Genomic DNA, 24,921 nt, shown 5'->3' with positions numbered 1-24,921 from the left:
TACCAAAGATTCTTACCTGACCTATACCTTACTTCAAGACCTATAATGATCTTCCTTATAGGGAATACTTTTTCATTGCCTGCGACACCTTTTCAAAATGACTCAAAGTGCTCCTAGATGCTCCTCTGACTCCTCACTCAGTTTTCCCCCAAAGAATTAATCTGTTCTAGGACAAAATTTATTATTGCCACCGTAACTGAGAGACTCATATGACCTAAAAGTTAAGATGGTCCATCTAGATGATTCTTGAGATGCTTCCGAATAATGCTTTGTTGACAATCACCCAGCCATGACCCCTCTATACTGTGGCTTTCATATGACATCAGCCATAGCATCTCAATTACAGTGGCAGAAGCCCATCCTAATCAAAACCAATTTTCAAAGAGCAGTGTACAAAATATATTTTTCTCTGTCTTATGTTTCTATTAATTATTAATTCATGTTCAATTCCTATAGCTGTGCAGGGCAGCAATTAAGAGTAGAAACCAGTCTAGGGGTGCCTGGGTGGCTCAGTCAGTTGAGCGTCTGACTTCGGCTCAGGTCATGATCTCACAGTCTAGGAGTTCAAGCCCCACGTCGGGCTCTGTGCTGACAGCTCAGAGCCTGGAGCCTGCTTCAGATTCTGTGTCTCCCTCTCTCTCTGACCCTCCCCTGTTCATGCTCTGTCTCTCTCTGTCTCAAAAATAAATAAACATAGGGGCGCCTGGGTGGCGCAGTCGGTTAAGCGTCCGACTTCAGCCAGGTCACGATCTCGCGGTCCGTGAGTTCGAGCCCCGCATCGGGCTCTGGGCTGATGGCTCAGAGCCTGGAGCCTGTTTCCGATTCTGTGTCTCCCTCTCTCTCTGCCCCTCCCCCGTTCATGCTCTGTCTCTCTCTGTCCCAAAAAAAATAAATAAAAAACGTTGAAAAAAAAAAATTTAAAAAAATAAATAAACATTAAAAAAAAAAGAGTAGAAACCAGTCTAGAGTAATATATTTTCCCCCATTGAAGTATTTTACAATCTTCCTGCCTATTATTGTAAACCCAATTCAATATTCCCTAAATTTCATGCTAAAATCATTTTTATTTGAACAAAAACTCCATCAGCCACACAAAATTAGTGTGTTTCCTTTTTTCATGAAGTGTTTTATAATACTAGATGTCCACATCATTACCATGCATGCCTCAGGCTTTCACTCTGAGTGATTGAGAGTTACTAAATCTTGTTCCCGTTCATTAACAATCATATAGCAAGCAACTATTGTATTCTAGGCAGTGTGCTGAGTACTAGATAAATATGACCTAGTCTTTATTTGGGGGAAGGGGGAGTTCTCATAGTTTATAAGAGGAAACAAATAATCTCCCTAAAATGAAATTATGCCTTATTGGTGCAATGGTAGAAACATGTACATATCAATGTGAGCGGAAAAGAGGGAGGAAGATAAAATGAAGGGGACGTACATTAAGTGGGTGACATTGAGAATAAGATTTCATACATTAGGTATGAAGCTTGAAAATACTGAGCTAACACCTGGAAGGGAAGTATTTACTGTATGATGTTGATGTATTTACGCACACTCTTTCCAAACTAAGGGATATGATCTCCTAGTGAGTTTCTATCACTGGGAGATGTGTCCTAGAAAATGGTTATTAACAACAGAGTATCAGTTTGGGATTGATTCCTTTCTATTTGTTTTTTAAGTTAGGGTAGATTCAAAGTTCCTCCAACAATAAGTTTACTCTCATCCCTTTGCAAATAACTAGGCTTCCTTACATAGGGAAAGGAAAGAGTGGAGTTACAAGTACTTTGCCAGAATTTGTGCATTTCACTAGCTTTCCCATGGGGCTGTCACCCTCATGTAAATGGCATTTCCCACAAAAGCTGTTGTGTGGGAGAAAAAAAAACTTGGCAAAGTACTACTATAATACATATTATAGTGTCATTAATTGTATAAGTATATAGATGAACATATAGAACACTTTGTTGATGTTTCATTAAATGACAAAAGCTAATATTAATAATAAAGCAACATGATAAAGCAAACACAATTTTTGTATATTTTCTCCTACTCGCTAGAATGCAGTAAGTTCCTTATCTGTTGATTTTTTTTTAATGTAATTGCCAAGTTCTACCCTTGACTATGTCTCCTCCAAATAAGGAAGTGCTCAGTGTCTGAGATCTCCAACAGTGGAAATTATAACCTGCCAGGACCCTGCCATGTCACCCAAAGTACATACTCTCCAGTAAACAGGCCCTCCCTCCCTCCTCTGAGATCACTGCAGATGGCAGATCTCCAAAGGCAAGAGAAGGGCCAACTAAAAATAGACGGTTTTAGGAAAATGCTATAGTTAATCAGATAACTGCTATCTGAAACATGCAGATATCAAAACATTTTAAAAGGCAGAAACACAGGCATTCACAAGAGAAAGCTTAATGATCTAATTCGTGTTGTAATTGTCAAAAAGTGGAACTTCAAAACATGTATCTTGGGCATTCAATTATAAATGGAATTAGGTTCTTAGGCTGTTTTTACACATAATTACTTTAGAAATGTGACTAACCAAAGGGTTTAGAAAAGATATTTAATGTAGTTGGTTACTCTTAATGATTCAAGATAAAGTTATTAACTTCTAAATATTTAACCCATGTATTGCAGATGAAAAACTATAAATACCTTCTCTTGCAAAAAATAGTAGTTTTATTTGCAATTTGTTCCCATGTCCTTTATACTCTTAATGGGGGTTGTTTTGATAATTTAGAAGCACAAGGTAAGTGGCACATCAATGAGAACTGTCTACCACCTGCGACAGTTGGTGCAAACCCTGGTGTCTTTTCAGCTCACCACTTTCAATTCGTCCTATTTATCCTACTTAAATATTTTAAAAGGTATAATATAATTTGGAAAAGCAACTACATAAACATTTCATGTCTAAATATTGTATTTCATATCATAATTAAATACATACAGGGGCGCCTGGGTGGCTCAGTTAAGTGTCTGACTCTTGATTTCAGCTCAGATCATGATCTCAAGGTTCATGAGATTGAGCCGCACGGCGGGCTCTGTGCTGACAGCGTGGAGCCTGTTTGGGATTCTCTCTCTGCCCCTTCCTCGCTCATGCACACACACAATCTCTCTTTCAAAATAAATAAACATTTTTTTAAAAAGAATTAAATATATACATGCAACAAAGACATATTTTAATAGAAAACATATTGATTAAAAAGGAAAAAGTGCATTTTAGACCTTCCATTTCTGACAATGGAGCACACTACCTATCCTAAACCTTAGTGCAAGCATTTAAAGTGATGTGTATCAAAAATACCACCTCTAGCACTGACATTATGCTTCTAAGTAGGATGGAGTTGTTTACTTAGACCAGTGATTTTTCCAGGAACCTAGAAAAGCTATATAAAATACAAACACTGGGGGCACCTGGGTGGCTCAGTCAGTTACGCATTTGACTTTAGCTCAGATCATGACCTCATGGTTTGTGAGTTCGAGCGCCACGTTGGGCTCTGTGTTGACAGCTCATGGCCTGGAACCTGCTTCAGATTCTGTGTCTCCCTCTCTCTCTCTGACCCTCCCCCATTCATTCTCTCTCTCTCTCTCTCTCTCTCTCTCTCTCTCTCTCTCTCCCCCTCTCAAAAATAAATAAACATTAAAAAAAATTTTAGGGGCAACTGGGTGGCTCAGTAGGTTAAGCGTCTGACTTTAGCTCAGATCATGACCTCATGGTTTGTGAGTTTGAGGGCCACGTTGGGCTCTGTGCTGACAGCTCATGGCCTGGAGCCTGCTTCAGATTCTGTGTCTCCTCCCTCTCTGACCCTCCCCCATTCATGCTCTGTCTGTCTGTCTGTCTGTCTGTCTCTCTGTCTCTCTCCCCCTCTCTCAAAAATAAATAAACATTAAAAAAAATTTTAGGGGCAACTGGGTGGCTCAGTAGGTTAAGCGTCTGACTTTGGCTCAGGTCATGATCTCACAGTTTGTGAGTTTGAGCCCCATGTCAGGTTCTGTGCTGATAGTGCAGAGAATGGAGCCTGCTCCAGATTCTGTGTCTCCCTCTCTCTCTGCTCCTCTCTCTCTCTCTCTCAAAAATAAACATTAAAAAAATTAAAAAAAATTTTTAATACAAACATTGCTTAAATGCATCACATAGTTGCTGAAGCAAGAAGGAAAGAAAGTAATAACATTCCGGAGGGGAAACCCGTAAAGCAGGGAGCTGATCTTTTTGCAGCCACTTTCCCCAAAGGAAACTGGTTAATTCAATCCCTGGGTGCAAGCAATAAGCCGAAAACCCAGTCTTTGCCTAATGAAAGAGCTGCTTCTGGTTGATGGAGAAGCCAACAGACTTACGGCAGTTTTATGCAGCTTCAGTGACATAATTGAAAGGCCTCAAATGAGGAAGTTTTCTCTTCAAGATAGCCACAAAGGATGGGACAAAGAAAAGCTGGGCTGAAACCCTCAGAAAAGTAAAGTAAAGCTTTTGGCAACCTCATTGTAATGATGAGACAAAGACTGGAGTTCCTGATCTGCCAGGGGGAGGAGTCCCAGCACACACAGCAAGCTGTCAGCCGAAAGCCTTAGGAGACATCAGGATGTGAAGAGGGTGAACCAAATGTAAACTGAGCTGTGCCCAAACTGCAACCCAGACTACGGTCCACTTTAGTCCCTTATTGAACTAATGTGATCAGCCCCCAGTCTATCTACTTAGCAAGGAAAAAGGTGAACTCTCTCTGGAAAAAGATGATATTTGAAACACACACACACGTGCACACACACACACACACACACTCTATTTATTTAAAAATTACAAGGCATGCCAAGGAAAACAACTCTACTGAGTCCTTATGGAAGAAATATATGTACTAGAAACCGACCCACAGTAGACAAGAATTTTTAAAATAACTAATATGTTCAAGAAAATAGAGGAAAAGATGGAAAAAAATAAACCATTAGAGGATTTTACCCCAGAACAGAAATCTTTTTTAAAAACATCAGTGAAACTCTAAAATGGAAAGTACAATCACCAAAATTAAAACTGAATACATGGCTCTATGAACAATATATAGTACAAGAAAGAATTGGCGAACTGAAAAATAGGTCCACAGGAAATATATGTTTTAAAGCACAAAGGAAAACAAGAATGAGGAGCACAGAAATATGCAGGATATACTGGAAAAGTTTAATTATGTGTATAATTCGAATTCGATTAGAAAGTAAGAATGGGACGGAAGAAATATTTGAAGAGACAACAAAGAATTTTCCAAAACTAATGTGTAACATCATCTCACAGACTTCAGAAGCTAAAGCAAAATAAACACAAAGAAAATCACACACAGGCATATCAAAATAAAACTGCTGGAAACCAAAGACAAAAACAATACCCTACAAGAAGCCAAAGGAAAAGAAAGCACATTATCTTCAAAAGCGTAATAATGAGATTAACAGCTGACTTCTCAGTAGAAATGATGGAATCTAGAAGACAATGGAGTGATTCCTCTAAATACAGAAGGAAAATAACTGTTGACCTACAATTTTATAGTCAGTGACAACACTCTTACAAAGTGAAGGTGAACTAAAAATATTTTCAGACCATCAAAACCATAGCAATAACTTAATAATTCTAACCCCCATGCGATAGACTGAATAATGGCCTTCCAAAGATGTCCACGTCCTAATTACCAGAAGCCATGAATATGTTACATTACATAGCAAAAGGGGCTTTGAGGATGTAATTAAGATTGCTAACCAGCTGACCTGAAAATAGGAAGATTACCCTAGTTTATCTGAGTGAACCATGCACAATCATATGAGCCCTTACAAGCAGAGTTTCCTTACAGCCAAAGGTGAAGAGAAAGGCAGGAGAAAGATATAGCAGAAAGGAAGGTCAGGGAGACTTCAGTGCATCATGGTGAGCTCTGAGATAAGCAAGCCCATGTGCAAGAATGAGAGAGAGGCCTCTAGGAGCTGATGGTGTTCCACAATGGACAGGCAGCACGGAAACAGAACCTAGTACCACGTGTGAGGGTTGGGGCATCTGAACATGTGCACAGGAGACTTCTAGCACGATGAGACAGAGATGGGAGTGTAAAGAGAAGGGGGAAGGGAAGGCTGGGAGCAAGGGCCTGTCTCTGAATGTCCTCAGGTATAATGCCAAGGGATCAAAATGTTCTACAGGAGATCATAACTGTGTATTTATCAAAATAAAGAGATATACTATAGTAATCAAGACAGTATGGTACTAGCATATGGACAGGCATGTAGATCAATGAAAAAGAATTGAGAGCCCAGAAATAAATGCCTTACATTTATAGTTAACTGGTTTTCAGTAAGCATGCCAAAAAAAAAAAAAAAAAAAAAAAAAAAGCAATAAGAAAGAACTATCCTTGGGGCACCTGGGTGGCTCAGCCGGTTGAGTGTCTGACTCTTGATTTTGGCTCAGGTCATGATCCCAGGGCTGTGGGATTGAACCCCATGTCAGACTCCACATTGGGCATGGAGCCTGCTTAAGATAATCTCATTCTCGGGGCGCCTGGGTGGCTTGGTCAGTTAAGCGGCCGACTTCGGCTCGGGTCATGATCTCACAGTCTGTGAGTTCGAGCCCCACGTTGGGCTCTGTGCGGACAGCTCAGAGCCTGGAGCCTGTTTCAGATTCTGTGTCTCCCTCTCTCTGACCCTCCCCCGTTCATGCTCTGTCTCTCTCTGTCTCAAAAATAAATATTAAAAAAAAAATTTTTTTTAAATTATCACAGACTGAAATGTAAGAGCTAAAACTATAAACATCCTACAAGGAATGGGAATGAATCTTCATGATCTTGGGTTAGGCCATGACTTCCTACCTACGACACCAGAAACACATGCAATTTTTTTTTTAATGAGAAATTGGACTGAATGAAAATTAAAAGCTTGTGTACATCAAAAGATACTATCACAAAAATAAAAAGCAACCCATACACTGGGAGAAAATATTTGCAAATCATGCATCTGATAAGGAATGTGTATTCAGAGTACATAAATAACCTTCAAATTTCGATGGCAAAAAGATAAGCAGCTCAATTAGAAAATCAGCAAAAGACATAAAGAGATATTTCACCAGAGAGGACATACAGGTATCAAGGAAGCACATGAAAAGATGTTCAACATCATTAACCATCAGGAAAATGCAAATTAAAACCACAATAAGCTACCATCATACACCCATCGGAACAGCGAAAATTTAAAACAGGGACAACAGCAATGCTGATGAGGATGCAGAGAAACTGTTATCACTCATATATTGCTGGTGGAAACACAAAATGGTACAGGCACCCTGGGAAACAGTGTGGCGGTTTCTTATACATGTAAACGCGGTTACCACACAGCCCGGCAACGGCACTCTTGGGCTTTTATGTCAGAGCAATGAAAACTCAAGTCACACAAACATTTGTACATAAACACTTGCAGAGGCTTTCTTCACAATAGTGAAAAACACAACAGCTCAATGTCCTTCAACAGGAACCGCTGATCCACGCAGCAGCTTGGATGAATTTCCAGAGAATTACGCGAAGTGAAAAAAAGGCCAATCTCCAAAGGTCACATACTCTAGGATTCCATGATGTGACATTCTTGAAATAACAAATTGTACAAATGGAGAGCAGGTTAGCAGTTGCCAGAGGTTAGGAACGGCGGGGGTAGGTAGGTGGATATGGTTATAAAGAACCACACGAGACATCATGTTCTGATTCTGACGGTGGTGGTGGGCACTCAAACCTTCACTGATGACAAAAATGCATAGAACCAAGCACACGTGCATGCGCATGCACACACACGAGTACTAACAAAATGAGAAATCTGAGTAAGATTGGTAGATTATATCGATGTCAATATCCTGGTCATGATATTCTACGATATGTTACCAGTGGGAGAAACTGGGCAAGTGTACAGAGTCTCTGAATTTTTTCTTACATAGGCCCATGAATCTACAGTTACCTCAATAAAAATTTCAGTTAAAAAAGGGTGTATATAGTACATCTGAAACTAATATAATGTTGCATGTCAATTATACCTCAATTTTTTAAAAAGGCAAATGATTTCAATCGATATTTTCCCAAAGAAGATGTAAAAATGACCAACAGACACATGAAAAGATGCTCGGGGACACCTGTGGCTCAGTGAGCTAAGCATCTGACTCTTGATTTTGGTTCAGGTCATGATCTCACAGTTTAGTGAGATAGAGCCCCACATGGGGCTCCACACTGTCAGTGTGGAGATTCTCTCTCTTCCTCTCTCTCTGCACCTCCCCCACTCTCGCTCTCTTTCCTGCTCTTTCTCTCTCTCTCTCCCTCTCAAAATAAATAAACTTTGTTGTTTTTTTTTTAAAGAAAAGATGTGGGGCACCTGGCTCACTCAGTTAGTTAAGCGTCCAACTTCGGCTCAGGTCATGATCTCCCAGTCTGTGAGTTCGAGCCCCACGTCAGGCTCTGTGCTGACAGCTCAGAGCCTCGAGTCTGCTTTGGATTCTCCCTCTTTCTCTGCCCACCCCCTCACTGGTACTCTGTCCTGTTCTCCCTCAAAAATAAATAAACATTAAAACAATTTATTAAGAAAGTAAAGATGCTCAACGTGATTCGTCATTAGGAAAATGCACACTGTCAACATGACAAAACCACAGTGAGATACCATTTCTTACCTACTCGGTGGTTATGATGAAAAAGACAGGGAGGAACAAGTGTTGTCCAGGATGTGGATGAATTAGAGCCCTGACATAGTGCTGGGGGGAATGTCGAATGGAATGGTGTAGCCACTTTGGAAAACAGTTTAGCAGTGTTTCAAAAGATGAAATACAGACTTATGTGTGACTAGCAATTCCACTTCTCACTATCTACCCCAAAGAAATGAAATGAAAACATATATCTACACAAACACTTGTACACAACGGTCATACCAGCATTATTCACAATAGCCAAAGAGTGGAAACAACCCAAGTGTCCAAGAACTACTAAACGGAAAACAAAATGTCATATATCCATACAATGGAATGGATTTGGCAATAAAAAGGAATGACGTACTAATACATGCTAAAAAGTGGGAGAACCTCAAAACCACAATTCTCAGTGAAGCAAGCCAGACACAAAATACCACAGGCTGTATGTTTTTATTTGCATGAAATCTCCAAAAAAGATAACTTTATAGAGAAAAAAAGTACATTAGTGGTTCCCTAGGGCTAGGGTAGAAATGGGGAGTGATTGCTAATGGGCAGTAGGTTTCTCTTTAGGGGTGATGGAAATGTTCTCAATTCAGATTGTGGTAGTAAATGTACATCCCTAAGTATGCTAAAACTCTTGATAGAGGTGAATGTCATGCTATGTAAATTATATCTCAATAAAGCAGCTAAAATTAAAAATAAAGTAAAAATAATCAATTAGGTAAATGAAGTACGTTCTCAGAACATAGTTTTTAAATTTTATTTTAGAGAAAGAGAGAGAATGTGCACAGCCAGGGGAGAGGGGCAGAGAGAGACTCTTAAGCAGGCTCTACTCTGTCATCATGGAGCCTGACGTAAGGCTCGAGCCCACAACCCACGGATCATGACCTGAGCCGAAATCAAGACTTGGATGCTCAAATGACTGAACCACCCAGGTGCCCCAATTTCTCAGAACATATTTGAATACTTTGTTAGCTTGACACAAAACTGTAGACTATGTAAACGTGCAGTAAGTAGGTCTCCATTTACATGAGGGACAGCCTGTCATGGTCACGAGTGAGACCAGGCACACAGGGCTGTGTTCACACTAGGAATCAAGCCCCACAAAGTGGGTGACTAGCTTGAGGACCATGCTAAAGAGAGTGGGGAAAATGCACAGGGATTTAGAAAGTTCTAGTCACGCTAATGGAGGCTACATTAGACCCTACCACTTTAAAGTACTTAGGGTTCTCTTTCACTCCACAGTTCTGCTAGTCACCGCACGGTCTCGAGAAAGTACACACTCCAAGCTGAGAACATGTTACCCTTGAGTTCTCCATTTCCTCCAGAAGTTTCCTATCACTGAATCCTCTCCTAGCCTAGTCTTCAATTCACAAGTCAATGAAACTCACAGATAAATTTTCCTCTAAGCCACAGCTCCTAACTCCTAGCACTCAACTTATGGTCCATTTTATACATCATTATCCCCTTTACGTCTGTCCTAATCAACGCCACGGGTAAATTAAAGAAACAACATGTCGAAAATAAAAATAGCATACTCAGTCATCATTTCGATATAATTCAGCATCTATGCAGAATTGCCCAATATCTAAAAGAACAACAGAGTGAGAGCTGGGGAAGGCATGGCATCTGAACAAAAGCAATGCTGTGCCGGTGAATGTGGTCAGACCAGCCCAAGCATTGTATTCGCGGAAAGGGAAAATGCTTCAGTGTTTTGTCATGCCTTAATTAAGAGCAAAGTGCTCTTTCATAGATCCTTGCTTGGTGGCCCAAGGATCTAAGTGATTACCACCTGGATTTGATGAGTCAGACTCTAAATACTAAAACATCACCGCAGGCCATGTCTGTTGCTCAGATCTGCCCTTTCGAGGCTGGAGACCCTAACTGTGTGGGAGGCTCAGGTCCCCAGGCTCTGCCCCTCCCCTGCCAGCCCTCCTCTCTAAGGGGTCATCCTCCACGGAGGCTGCCTCTGCCCTAAGGGGAAGCCCGGGGAAATCTGCACGAGCGTGGGCTGTGGAGAGACTTTTAGGGATGGGGACTCACCGGGGCCGTGGGCAAGCTACCCGCTGGTTTTCTCCATTTCCCCTCCAGACTCCTTCTCCACCTCCCTCTCTCCTGCTCTCCGCCAAGAGACATGGACCGCCATATACTCCACCGCCAGGCTCTCTTCCCTCTTACTTCCGGGTGTCTGGCCTAGGAACAGAAATTGGTGAAGACATGGGAGGGAGACAATGGGGTATTTTTCGCCCCAGCTCTTCCTGGTCAGACAGCTGGGGTGACAGTAGCATAGTGTGGTCCTCTACCCGAGTGCTTCTCCAGGGCCCTTGTCTACGATGGCCGGTCTGGCTGGGCCAGCATCCGATCCCTTATGTTGCTCCTCAGGCCTCGGAGAGAGTAGCAGAGTCCCTGCGGCAGCTAGCCCCAGGACGCCCCACTCCCCTTGTTAGAGTCCCTTAACCCTCCCCGCTCCTTTGTTAATATTCCCCTCATAAGACTGTCTTCAATGACCGGTTTTGAGAGTGCCATCTGTTTCCTGCCACAATCCAAGCGATAAAAAAGGAGCTACCATTGGTGAGTGCAATTAGGAGGAATTGATAAACGGTTTAACATTTTATTTTACCCTGCTGTGTAATTGTTTATATATTTAAAAATGAGTAGGTGTTGCTTCGGTGACTAAATGCACATGCACACAAGGGTTCCTCTTTTTTGTAACATGCTTCCCATTCGAATATGTATCTTTTCAAGTACCTCGCCTCTCCCAGTGAAGGAAACTCTTAACCAGCCTCTTTTCCCCAGTGACCTTTTAAGATCAAGCCCATGATGTGCGTTCTCATGGTGCTTACATTACCCACGCACCTTTCCAACACAAGGCACCTTATTCATCTAAGCCCTTATTTCAAGTCCGGGACATGAATTTTGCACAGCGCCCTTCCAAAACTCCTCACCCGAGAGAATGAACAGCACAGGTTGGCGTGTTGTAAACGGCAACATTCTTAAGATATAAAATTGCTTTACTATTGCTTTTGCTGTGTCTAACCATCTATTCGTGCTCTGATCAAAAGCACAGGAATGAGTCAACTTCCAGGCCTCAGATTTCAGCTAACAGCTTAACTTGAAGCTATTATAATTACGGCCCCGTTTAATTGGATTTGAAAGCCCATTTATGAAATGGATTTAAATCTGAGAACCTTAGACTGCCATCCTGTGCCTAGTTGGAGGCCCCCCTGGACTGCTGTCTGGATGGCCCAGTGAACTTGACCCGACCTCTTGCTTTCTTCTGGTTCCCCAACGGGTAGAAATTCTCACAATTTCCTTCATTCTCATTAGTACTTTTCTACCTTCTCCAATTTCTGCTTTTTCTTACTCGTTTGCTCTCTAATGTTCATTTTCTTCCTCAGTGAAAATGCTTACTTCCCAACACTCATGAGAGACTTTGTGATTCCAAAATAAGATTTAAAAAAGGCATAAGTCAACCAAATTGAATGGTGGAAATATTGGTTGAGTTGTCTGGAATCAGGATGGTTCTTCTTCATACATCACAGCCACCCTAACCATCACACACACACACACACACACACACACACACACACACACACACACGTTCCACAAGCACAAGTGTGCAAACACTTAATGTAAAGCAGATACAACCTCCATTCTCAGAGCATATGTCTAATGAGAGAAGCAAGAATAATATGTTCTATACATTTGTAGCTAGTCTATATCTCAGTATATTTTTTCTTGCACCCCCAGATCTGTAAGAAATACAGCTCTATTTTTCTTCAACTCATAGTATTTTATCTTTCAGGCCACCATTACACCATCACCATTACATCAGAGTGGTAGAAACAAAATCTCATTCTTTACCCGAGGTTGTCTCTACATTTTGGGGTGGGGGGGAGTGGGGGTCATATGTCATGCCAAGGTGTCCAGAAGTGGAGAAGAGTGAACCAGTCCCTTGCTGTCATCTGTCCACACCGGCATCTGCTTAGACATGCGTTGCCTGGCCCTTAGTATTTGGTCTATACACGTGATCATAGAGATAGTTCCCTTTCAATACACTTGCTCCTTTGAGTTTTAGGGTTCTCTCCCTGAATCCTGGGCTCCTTGTGGGGCCCCGAGAATCATCCAGATGTTTCTGTGACATGTGGAGGTGCAGGATGTCTAACTCATCCCATGGTCACCTCTTCTCCAGGATCCGGTGGCTTCCTGGGGCACGAGGAGGGCAGGAAACACACACTCTCTCTGCCCTCTGACACACAACCTGTCTGGTTTTGCTAACCGTGATGGGAGAAGCAGATGTGGGGCTCATCCTTCTGGAACTGACCAACGTCTACACTCTCGCTGCCTTCTATCACTTTCATTCCATTCTTACTAGGAAAAAAGCTCTTCTTGTATGTTTTTTAATGGGTAAGGGTGGAGATGAAATCTCCATGTTGAAAGGGGCAAATGGTTTGCACACACACGGGATGCTACAGGTCGCACAGCAAGAGGCTTCAGAGGGAACACTGTACCACTGCCGGATACGTTTAAAAGAGAAACACAATAATTGTATTTTAAACTATCAGTTTTATAATACTCTGGAAATTAAATCTCGCTTAAATCTATTTAAACTTACAATGAAAAAACTTGGGAGTATCGTCAGCTTATCTTTTTCTTCAGCTTATTTATTTTGAAAGAGAGTGAGTGCAAGCAGGGGAGGGGCAGCGAGAGGGGAAAAGAGAGAATCCCAAGCTGGCTCTGAGCTGTCCGCGCTGATAGCTCAGAGCCCAATGTGGGGCTCCATCGCACGACTATGAGATTATGACCTGAGCCAAAATCAAGAGCTGGGTGCTTAACCAACTGAGCCACCCAGGCACCCCTCAACTTGATCATATTATAAGGGCTAAGCAGTCTTCCAAAATCTTTTTAAGGGGGTGTTTGACCAAAAAGTTTGAAGACCAAGTACCCTAGAAATTAAAAAGAAATTATTAATTTTAAATGGAAATTGGGAAGACTTGCCTTTGAGATGGATCTTGAAAAGTGAGTTGAACATTGCAGGCTGGATGTGCTGGGAAAAGGAGGTCCAGGTGGTGGGGTGAATCTATGGGGAGCTGGTGTAACCAGAGTGTGCATGGAGGACCTAATTTGTCACTCTGATGAATCTAGACTTGTCAATAGGCAAAAAGGGGAAATGAATATGTCTGATCAGGAACAACCCGTGGCCAATACTAAGAGGACATTGGTTAAACCTCCTGGAAATTTAATGTCCAGAACACAAAGAACTCCTATAATTAAACAATAACAATAAAAAAAAACCTGATTTATAAACGAGTAGACTTGAATAGACATTTCTCCAAAGAAGACATCCATATGGCCAACAGGCACATGAAAAGATGCTCAGCATCATTAATCATCAGGGCAATACAAATCGAAACCACAGTGAGATACGACTTCATACCCATTCGGATGGCTATTATCAAAAACAAAACAAACATAAACAACAACAAAACAGAAGGGTTGGTGAGGATGTGAAAAAAAATTGGAACCCTTGTACTCTGCTAGTGGGATGTAAAATGGTGCAACCACTATAAATGCATGGTGGTTCCTCAATAAATCAAAAATAAAATTACCATATAATCCATCAATTTCACTCCTGGGTATATATATCCAAAAGAACCGAAAGCAGGTTCTCGAAGAGACATTTGTGCACCCGTGTTCACAGAAGCCTTATTCACCAAAGCCAAAAAGCAACCCAAGTATCCATCGACAGATAAATGGATAAACAGAATGTGGTCCATACATACAATGGAATATTATTCCATCATTTGGCCTTAAAAAGGAAGGAAATTCTGGGGCGCCTGGGTGGTGCAGTCGGTTAAGCGTCCGACTTCAGCCAGGTCACGATCTCGCGGTCCATGAGTTCGAGCCCCACGTCAGGCTCTGGGCTGATGGCTCAGAGCCTGGAGCCTGTTTCGATTCTGTGTCTCCCTCTCTCTCTGCCCCTCCCCCGTTCATGCTCTGTCTCTCTCTGTCCCAAAAATAAATAAACTTTGAAAAAAAAATTTTTTTTAAAAAAAAGGAAGGAAATTCTGACACATGCTACAACATAGAAGAGGCTTGAAGACATTATTGGTTAAGTGAAATAAGGCAATCACAACAGGACAAATACTGTATGATTCTACTTATACGTGCACCCAGAGGAGTTGAATTCATAGATATGGCAGTGATAGTAATTATAGTTATGGTAGATTTAGTAGAGTGGTGGTTGCCAGGGACTAGGGAGAGGGGTGAGTGGGAAGTTATTGTTGTGGGTATGGAGTTTGGGAAGATGACACAAGTTCTGGAGATAAATGGCACTGTTGGCTGCACGACAATGTGAAAGTACTTAATGCCACTGAATTATATGCTTTCCAATGATTAACATGGTAAATTTATGTTATGTCTTTTGCCACAATTAAAAAAATTTTTTTTAATGTTTATTTATTTTGGAAGGAGAGAGAGACAGAGCATGAGCAGGGGAGGGGCAGAGAGAGAGGGAGACACAGAATCCGAAGCAGGCTCCAGGCTCCAAGCTGTCCGCACAGAGCCCTATGCGGGGCTTGAACCCACAAACCATGAGATCATGACCTGAGCCGAAGTTGGACACTCAACTGACTGAGCCACCCCAGCGCCCCTATTTTACCACAATTTTTAAAACATTTTTCAAATAGTTAAAATGACACATTTTATATTATGTATATGTTAAATTTTTTAACGTTGATTTATCTTTGAGAAAGAGACAGAGTGCGAGCGGTGGAGGGGCAGAAGGAGAGGGAGAAGAATCCGAAGTAGGCTCCAGGCTCTGAGCTGTCAGCACAGAGCCCAACGCAGGGATTGAACTCACGAGCCATGAGATCATGACCTGAGCTGAAGTCAGACGCTTAACCGACTGAGCCACCCAGGCACCCCTATGTTATGCGTATTTTATTTATTTATTTTTTTTAATGTTTATTTATTTTTGAGACAGAGAGAGACAGAGCATGAATGGGGGAGGGGCAGAGAGAGAGGGAGACACAGAATCGGAAACAGGCTCCAGGCTCCGAGCCATCAGCCCAGAGCCTGTCGCGGGGCTCGAACTCACGGACCGCAAGATCGTGACCTGGCTGAAGTCGGACGCTTAACCGACTGTGCCACCCAGGCGCCCCTGTTATGCGTATTTTAAATGAAAATATAAATTTAAAATTTCTCCTGGAAACTTAAGCCTCTTCCTTTGGAGACTAGAAAAGACCTGCTGAGGGTGCGTTTGAGCTTATTTTGAACTAGTCACCTTTGCCCTTTGTGAAAACCCAGCAATGCACTGGCTGCTCCGGGGGGCAGTGCTGCGGCCACACCCATGTCCCTCTCTTGCCCCTGGTGTTTTCCTCCACCTGCGGTTTGCACCCTCCAACCCTGCTGACTACAGCACAGGACTCAAAAAACTCTTCACTTTTTTCTGTCCCCAAGAATGAGTCATTAGCTCCTCAAATATTCCCGTGGGGTACCTGCCAACCTGCTTAAGCCTCTGTCCTGACTGCATTGAACTCTGTTTCCTCTCTTCCTCAGATACTTGTTGAACTCTTTCACTGGCCTCTCACTCTCGAAAAACAAAGCATAAAATGAAATGAAAACAAACCCCGCTCCACGTTATTCCACGTGCAGTTAAACCCTCTACACCGAGTTTAAGTTCAAACCTTCACACGTTTATGGTCTCTGGTCATTTGTTCAACAAATGTTATTGTGCGTCTGCCGGTGGCAGGGATGGAGCTCGATAAAAGCGATGAGGACACAATTTCAGCCATTGTGACGTCTGTGGGTCAGTGGGGGAAACAAATAAATAAACAGGAAATCACAGCCCAGAGTGAAAATGCAAGCATAGGACTAAGCACTGGGTGGGGGTGGCGGGCAGAGGCTGGGGGTGGGGGGGAGGGGCACCCAACCCAGCTGAAAAGATGGGAAGAAGGGAATCTCGGAAAGAAGCAGTCTCAGGTGAGAAGGCTAGAGGAGAGACAGGTGCCAACACACAGTGTAAGCAGGTGTGTGTCCCCAAGATCCCAGCGTCACCACCCCATTTGTCTCCCTGCGAAATGCGCGGCCTCTTCCTTACGTATTGACAGCTCCCAGTTAGTTTTTCCAACTTTTCCCGCTTGAAACTTCAAAAGAACCAACAAGAGAAAACACAGCGCCTCATCTTTTGAGCTTTAACTCCTTGGAAAGACCTGGGCTTTCAGGACATCCCACACCCTGTGTCATCCCCCTTCCCCTGACATTCTCCTCTTTCCCTAACACTAGGTCGAGTGGCAGTGAACATAATATGCATTATGCGAAAGCAACTTGAAGGCTCTAACACGTGATCAAAGTGCTGGGTATGAATCATCATGATTAATAATAGGATGTTTTGCACAGAGGAAAGAGCAGAGTCTGAGATCCCAGAAATCTTGGGTCTAGTTCCTTCCTCTGACTCCATGACCCTGAGTAAATTCTAAATGTCTATGCGGTGGATCTTGGTATTTTCCTCTATCTTGCACTCCATATTCTTAGACAAATGCTCATCCTGGAGCACACGCACACACACACACACACAAACAGATGTATATGCATGGATAGGTGATACAAATATACAAATATGGGGGATATGTTTAAAATTTTTTAATATAAATGATAGGTATCTGGGTGATCACTATACTATTCTTTTAATTTTTATGAATGTTTGAAACTTTCATAACAAAAATTTTAGGAAACAAAATTCCTACCTTCCAACCGTCTTCCATCTGTGACCTGTGACTTTCCCTCTATTCAGGGCACACTCTGGTTACTTTTTAAAAGAGCATTCATATGTTACTCTAACTGTGACATAAAGATTTTGGGTCTTTAAAAAAATGCTTATTGGGGCGCCTGGGTGGCGCAGTCGGTTGAGCGTCCGACTTCAGCCAGGTCACGATCTCGCGGTCCGTGAGTTCGAGCCCCGCGTCGGGCTCTGGGCTGATGGCTCGGAGCCTGGAACCTGTTTCCGATTCTGTGTCTCCCTCTCTCTCTGCCCCTCCCCCGTTCATGCTCTGTCTCTCTCTGTCCCAAAAATAAATGAAAACGTTGAAAAAAAAAATTTTTTAAAAAATGCTTATTTATTTATTTTTGAGAGAGAGAGGCAGAAAGGGAGACAGAGAAACCCAAGCAGGCTCCATGCTGTCAACACAGAGACTGATGTGGGGCTCAAACTCAAGCACCATGAGACCATGACCTGAGCTGAAATCAAGAGTTGGATGCTTAACCGACTGAGCCACCCAGGTGCCCCAAGATTTTGTGTCTTCTTTAAAGGATTTCAGCACGAGCAAGTAAGAGACGATTGGAGGGCCAGGGAGACTGTCTTCCCAGAGCCCCATAAAGCATATCGTGGAGGCTCTGTCTGCCCGTCTATACCCATACTTGCACGACACAGTGTCCCTCTTTAAGCCACATGTCTCAAGTGGGTTCTGTCTTAAACTGGCTGCTGTTCTGAGTCCCATTACCTCTCTAGACCACAGCCTGCTCATTTGTGAAATGACGCCACCGCACCAGTAGGTGCTGGACTAGCTCCTCTGGGCTGCACACTAAGCATGTGGACTCCTGGGCTCCCCTCCTCCCCCCGGCAGACGTGGTTAACAACATGCAAAACACTGGACTGGATGCCCTCTAGGACCCTCCTGAGCAATAATCCACGGGAGTTTATAACACAGCATGGGTTGTGTCCTCACAAGACAGCGTCTCTCCCAGGCTTCCCCCACTTCCCCACTCACACCCCTCCATCATTCACAGCGCGAGCTGGACCCTATCACCCCAAAGAGAATGGCTCTCCTGACTCTGCCGGCCTGTGAGCCTAAAGCAAGACAACGCAAAATACAGTGGGGTCAAGGCAGATATTCCACAATCCAGAAGCACTTTCTTTCTGCTCGTCCTTTGAAATAAACCAAAATTGCTCATCTTTTCCCTGTTACATTAAACTATATTTTACAGGCCACACTGACTTAACTATGGTTTCAGAGGTATTTTCTTGTTATTCAGAGCTCTCTTTTTTTAATGAATTTTTTTTTGAGAAAAGCTTTATAAAAGCATATTTCAGTCTAAAAATATAAATACTTTCCTTTAGGAAGTCACCGCTCCCTTCCCCTCACATATTTGAGGAAATACTGCAGATATAACTGTAATGATGTTAAAAAGGAAACCTGACCACAAAACAAATTCCCTTCCAGTGTTTTCATGGGAGGCCAATAACAGCTGATGCCCAAAGTGATGGGAGCTGGGTGGGGGCCCCTTTCCCCTCAATGTCATACACCACCTTCCGTTTTCTGTGGGCCGAATGTTAAATCAATCTAAGCGAGAGTCAACAAAGGTCCTTTTCATCCGGGGACACACAAAACTGCAGGGCCCGATCCTGAAGGTTCAAGTCTCTGAGACCTTCCATCGGCTGAGTGAACTACAGGAATTCATTTAATAATCCTGTGGAATGATCCTTCTTCGTGGAAGATGGAAGCACAGAGCACCACCTGACCAGCTTCTGCGCTGACCCCTCATTCTTCCCCGGCTCTTCTCTTGCCCTGACTTGTCTGGATTATGTGATTATCACAAGACCAGCACACAGGGGGACCCTTGATGGAGCCCTGACTGTTTTCTCTTTTCTTCGGCACATTTCAAAGAACTGACAAAAGCAATTGAGGAAAGATTTCTTTCGGATTCAGTGTTGCTCAGGCCACAGGTACACACGCCTTGCTCCGACCATCAACGGCATTAAGCAAGCGCAACAAAGAGCAACAGTGCCCGCTAAATGCACGCTATTAGCAGCTGAGCCGGCATGCAAAAATAAAAGTCATATTATCGCTCAGATTTATGTCCAGCTGGAGAGGATTATCAATAAATGCAACAATAAATTACAGGACAAAACTATATGAATGCAATAAACGGCCACAATCTGTGATATCACCTGAAAGCACTGTGCAGTTTGAGTGCCTGGGGAAGGCTTCATGCAGAATAAACAGAACAGAGGAACAATTACTGCCATGGGTTTTGACTGCGAACTGCCCCGGTACCTATGAGCTATAGGACAAATGCTTGGAGCTGTAGGGCAAAATACTTAAGCTATTTCTGCCTTAGTTTCCTCATCTGTAAAATAGAGATAATACAAGCACTTTTATCAGAAGGTTGTAATAAGGAATACACACGTACAAACACACCCATAGGGATGTGTATATAGATACAGATATAGGTATAGATATAGATATAGGTATATACGTGTATTTATTTCTTAGTCTATTTTCACACTAGAATGTAAACTGCATAACAATGGGAAATATTGTTTGCTGCTACGGTGACTGTCCTGTATCAACTTAGCTAAACTGAAACTACATTTCCAGCATTCTCTTCCCTGCATATTCTTGGCTTAGGGCTGGTAACAAGAGAAATTTGCCCGATTACTTGGAAGTCAGAAGTGAAGCCTCTGCCATATTTTTATGCTCTGAAGGTCAGTGCAGGGCCCCGGCAGTGTGCTGGCTGGCACGCGTGGTCACGGATCTGCTGGCTCGCCCAGGCTGGTGCTCCTCTCCTTCCCACCACATCTCTTTCTTCGGCTTCTCTGAGTCCTGGGCCAGGCATGCGCACAGCTCCATGGTGAAGACCACCAGCTCCTCCTACAGGTTCCCTGTGTTATCAGGGTTACAGGCAGTGACTGATAGATGGGTTCTGGTTTCTTCTCATGGGTCATGATCTGCTCTTGCTGACCCCACTTCACATCTAGCTTTCCTTCCCCACGAGCCGGTCTAGGTAACCTATAAGGACTTTGGGACCATCACCAGACGGAGGGGCGACAGCCTTGCACAGAGTCCCCAAGCAGCTTCCACAACTGTGTAAGCTCTGATTCCTAAAATAATCCCATTATTCTGCATCACTTACAGCGATCTGGCTTTTCTGACTGAGCCTGGACTTGGCAACTGTTGTCAGAGGATGTTCTCTGCACCAGTTCTAGACTATCTGAAATTGGTTCTCTGACCTTATTCAACTGAAAGGCACTAATGACCAGGATCATTAGTAATAATTGGTAATGGTGGTCTGTGAGATGCACAGCAAAAGTTACTTTAATGGTTACTGGCAATCAAATGTCTCTAGCAAACAAAGCTTTGGGTGATGAAGTAGTTTGTTCCATAAAAACCTTCGTATATATAATGGGGTTGTTTAGTTGCATTCTGGAGAACTTGGGGGGGGAATGACACGCTCAGGGCTTTAAATTCCTAACTCAAGTTCTGACTAAGGGACAAGAAATCTATGCTTTTTTTCCCCAAAGTCGAACCTTTTTCCTGTAGCTATGGGGCCAAGGTTTCTGAAAACCAAACCTAAAGTCCAATCCAATTGAATTTCCAACTTTACAGGATTTCTTTTGCTAAAGTTAAGGCAATAATTAGAAAGGAGGAGGAGCCTAAAAACTGGGAAGGGGAGATATAGGAAATCAACACAGCTAGGGACCTTGAGTCCCCAAGTTCTGCCGAGTCTTCTTGGCCAGTAGAAGAAATTCTTTCTCCTATGTCTGAGGAAGTTTTCATCCTTGTGCTTGAAGATCCTGACGCGGTCTCTTCTGAGGCCATACACAAGAGACTGGTGACCTTCCTCAGGGTGAACTTATTCATTCTAGACCAGATTCAAATTCCAGCAGGCCCCAACAGGTACAACATATGACCTAGGCCATACACATCAGAAGAACTGCAAGATTTTACCACTTTATATCAATAGGAACTTTGAGGGCATGCTTGTGAACCCAGTAAACATGTTGGAGCATAGTGGAAGGAATACAATGTTGAATTGGGTTTTTGAATTTGTTTATGGAAATATATAATAATGTATGTTAACGTAATATAAATTGAAACAGAGATTCAGTGTGTTCTTGATTCAATGTGTTAGCCGAGTGGCAGGTAGTGGCTCTAACACTTTCCTTATTTGGCTGACTGAAACCTGGTAACTTGGTTACCTGGACCCACAGATATGACACTAAGACTTTAATGAGATAGCAGAGAAAGTGTCTGCTACTGGGTGAAAAGAAAATGGAAAATGGTAGTACGGACTTCAAATATATTCCGTCTTTAGGAATGAATGAAAAGGAATGGGTTACTTTGTGATTCACGACTAAGAGATTCAGCCCTTGTGAAGTTCATCTCTGTTTTTTACACTAATCCCAAGTGGGAACATCATGGGTCATTTTCTTCCCCAGCCTTGTGTACCATTGCAATTTGCAAATGTTCTTGCCTGCTAAATAAAGTCTGGGCGATGTGGTTAATTTTAATGAGAGATTCTAATTAAATCATTTAGCCATGCAAGCACAGAAACCTTCCTCTCTTTCCAGCTGTTCCTTCTCCTGTGGTATCCGTCCCTTTGGTTGAATCTAGCGAGCTCTCTCTCCAGTTGAGGGGACTATTGAGTCCACCAGTTCTGTGACTTTTCAGTTACGACCCCAAATTTCCTATCTTGGCATGTTAGGGAAGTTGGAACGTCTTCATTTGTATTGTGGCTTTAATTAACATGGCTGGGGCCAGAATCCAACAGCCCACATGAGGCAGCACTAGATAAGGTGGAAAAGGGAGACGCCCGGATACAGTGCCAGCTCCGGGGTGCTCAGCATTCTCCCTGCTCCGGTCCCCAGAAACACCCCAGTCCTGGAAAGTTTCAGCAGAAAGCACCCTCATGAATCTAAGGAACAACATTAGCTGCCTGAATTTTTCTTCTTTTAAACAGATTCAATCCCCAAATGCTCTTTGTACTCTTTGCTTCTTATTTTGAAAAAAAAAAAAAAAAAATACACACTCTCTCTTTTTGAAAACTCTTTCTTATATAAAGACCTCAGCCCTTAAAAGGAATTTTTGCAAAAGAGAACAATTATGTAATGGCCTCTTAGGGATCTAATTCTCAAGATGTGACCTAAATGAATGGTTTTTTAAAACTCCAGGTGTAAGTAGGAAGAGGAAAAGTGTTCTGAAAATCATCGCCCACTGTTGAGATCACGTGTAACATCCATCACTTATGCTCTTTGAAATTATTCAAGGGGCAAGACTGGTCTCTTCCACTGAACTTATGTGGAACTTGCCAATTTAATTTAATTTTAGTATCTTTTAATGTGTAATTTTAATTTTTATTTAGAAAATGGTATCCTTTATCTCACCAATATCACTGGGAAAGTTGGGCTTTCACAGTATAAGGAATTAACTCAACACCTATTACTTATTCAAAATATGTAATCAAAAATCTAAGGTTTGGTTATATGCCATGCCATGTAACCCCAACATATTGGAATTTCAATTTATAAAATTATTAAATTCAGAAAAATGTATTGCAGTTTTATGTTTTCTCAGTTGTAAGATAAGAAAAATAATACTGGCTGCTGTTACCACTGGCCTAAGAGCCTGAATACGAGTATTGCAAGCACAACTTGCTAATAGTTGCTACATAATCCAGCACTGATTTTTTAAGTTTATTTATTTTTGAGAGACAGAGAGGTAGAGCATGAGCCGGGGAGGGGCAGAGAGAGAGGCAGACACAGTATCCGAAGCAGGCTCCGGTCTCCAAGCTGTCAGCACAGAGCCCGTCATGGGGCATGAACCCACGGACCATGAGATCACGACCTGAGCTGAAGTCGGATGCTTAACTGGCTTGGCCACCCAGGTGCCCCAATCCAGCACTGATTTATACCGCTGTAGCAATTTTATGCTAGATTTTCCAGGATCAAAGCAGGGATGTAGTCATTCTGTAGAGATGACCATTACGCGAGTGCCAACTTAAACAATTCTGCTTATCAGAATTTGCAACCCGAGACATCCCATTAAAACAAATACAAAACATCCAAAGAATGTGTATGTACCAGCGTGAGTGGGTGTGTGTATGATATAGATACATGTATCACATGTATACATATATATGTACATACACATATGTGTGTGCACGTGCGTGTGTATGATATACACATATATAACATGTATATACATATACATGTGTGTATGATATATATACGTGTAACACCTTCAGAGGTGCTGCCTTCATTTTCTTCCATAAGCATGACAATATTTACTTTATAGCAAATCTTACCGTGTAAGAACACTGTATAGAAAATATGTTATAATAATTTTTCATCTACTTGAACAAGTCAAAAATTTTTACAATCCACACTGATGAACTTCCCCCAAAATGTTTCTAATTTGATGGCAAGATTCATTAAATGTAAAGATCAGAAGGCTCTTATAAAATATCCAGCTCTTCTCACTTCTAAACATTTTCTATAATTTTTAGAAATTTTTTAATGTAGAATTTCAAGGCTATTTCTTTTCTTCCTGGATTTCTTCACAATGGCAGCTACATTTAGACTTTTTAAAAATAAGTATTATTAAATCAAGAAGTTCTTGGCCTTGGTTAATTGTTAAGCATTCTGATGCCCCAAAGTAGTACGTAGGGGTCCCCATAAATCTCATTTAAATGACATCTCATGAACTATTTCTTCTTACTTTTGCTGTTGATTGGTGTTTTCTGAGACATCTAATCAAATCCTAAGTAGGGTTGCCAACTAAGATACAGGATATCCAGTTAAATGTGAATTTCAAATAAATAATGAAAATGTTTTTAGTATAAATATGTCCCAAATACTGCATAGCATATACTTATGCTAAATTTATTTTCATAGTTTATCTGAAATTCAAATTTAACTTCTTATCTTATACTTTTTAAAACAGCTTTATTAAGATATTCATGTGCCATGAAATGTCACCATTTTAATTATACAAGGCAATAGATTTTAGTATACCACAGAGTTGTGCAGCCATTATTACAACCTGATTTTAAAACATTTTATCACTCTAAAAAGAAACCCTGTAGCCATTATCAGTCACTCCCCATCCCCAGGGTCCCCTTATTCTGCAGCCCTAGATGACCACTAATTTACTTTCTGTCTTTGCAGATTTGACCATTCTGGACATTTGACCTATATGGACTCATGCAATATGTGGTTTTCTGTGACTGGCTTCTTCACTTAGCCTGATTTCAAGGTCCATTCACGTTATAGCGTATGTCAGTGCGTCTGTGTTTTTATTTCTACATCTGGCAACGCTAATCAAAAGGCAATATGAAATAGAACCATTTTGCCTAATATAAGGTTAAAAAAAAAAAAACAAAACTGTTCTTTACTACCAGACTCTGATCCAAACTGATCCCTGGAGCTATTCTATCAAATTCTCACATCTCCTTCGGATTCCTAGAATTTGCCACTC

At 42.0% G+C, this 24,921-nt stretch overlaps 1 long non-coding RNA gene across 1 annotated transcript in view; it reads right to left on the bottom strand.

The window, feature by feature from the left end:
• Positions 1-9,687: 9,687 nt before the first annotated feature.
• The window catches only part of LOC147581469 (uncharacterized), a 30,363-nt gene continuing 15,129 nt past the window's right edge, over positions 9,688-24,921 (bottom strand). The window contains exon 3 of the long non-coding RNA XR_015249675.1: positions 9,688-10,858. This is a non-coding gene — a long non-coding RNA (uncharacterized LOC147581469). The remainder of the gene's footprint in view (positions 10,859-24,921) is intronic.

The sequence above is a fragment of the Puma concolor genome, chromosome B1 (assembly GCF_028749965.1).
Source record: "Puma concolor isolate L17-30 chromosome B1, mPumCon1.1.hap2, whole genome shotgun sequence".
Taxonomy (NCBI): Eukaryota; Metazoa; Chordata; class Mammalia; order Carnivora; family Felidae; genus Puma; species Puma concolor.
Note: the sequence above shows the minus strand (reverse complement) of the source record. Positions and strands in the feature narration are given on the sequence as shown.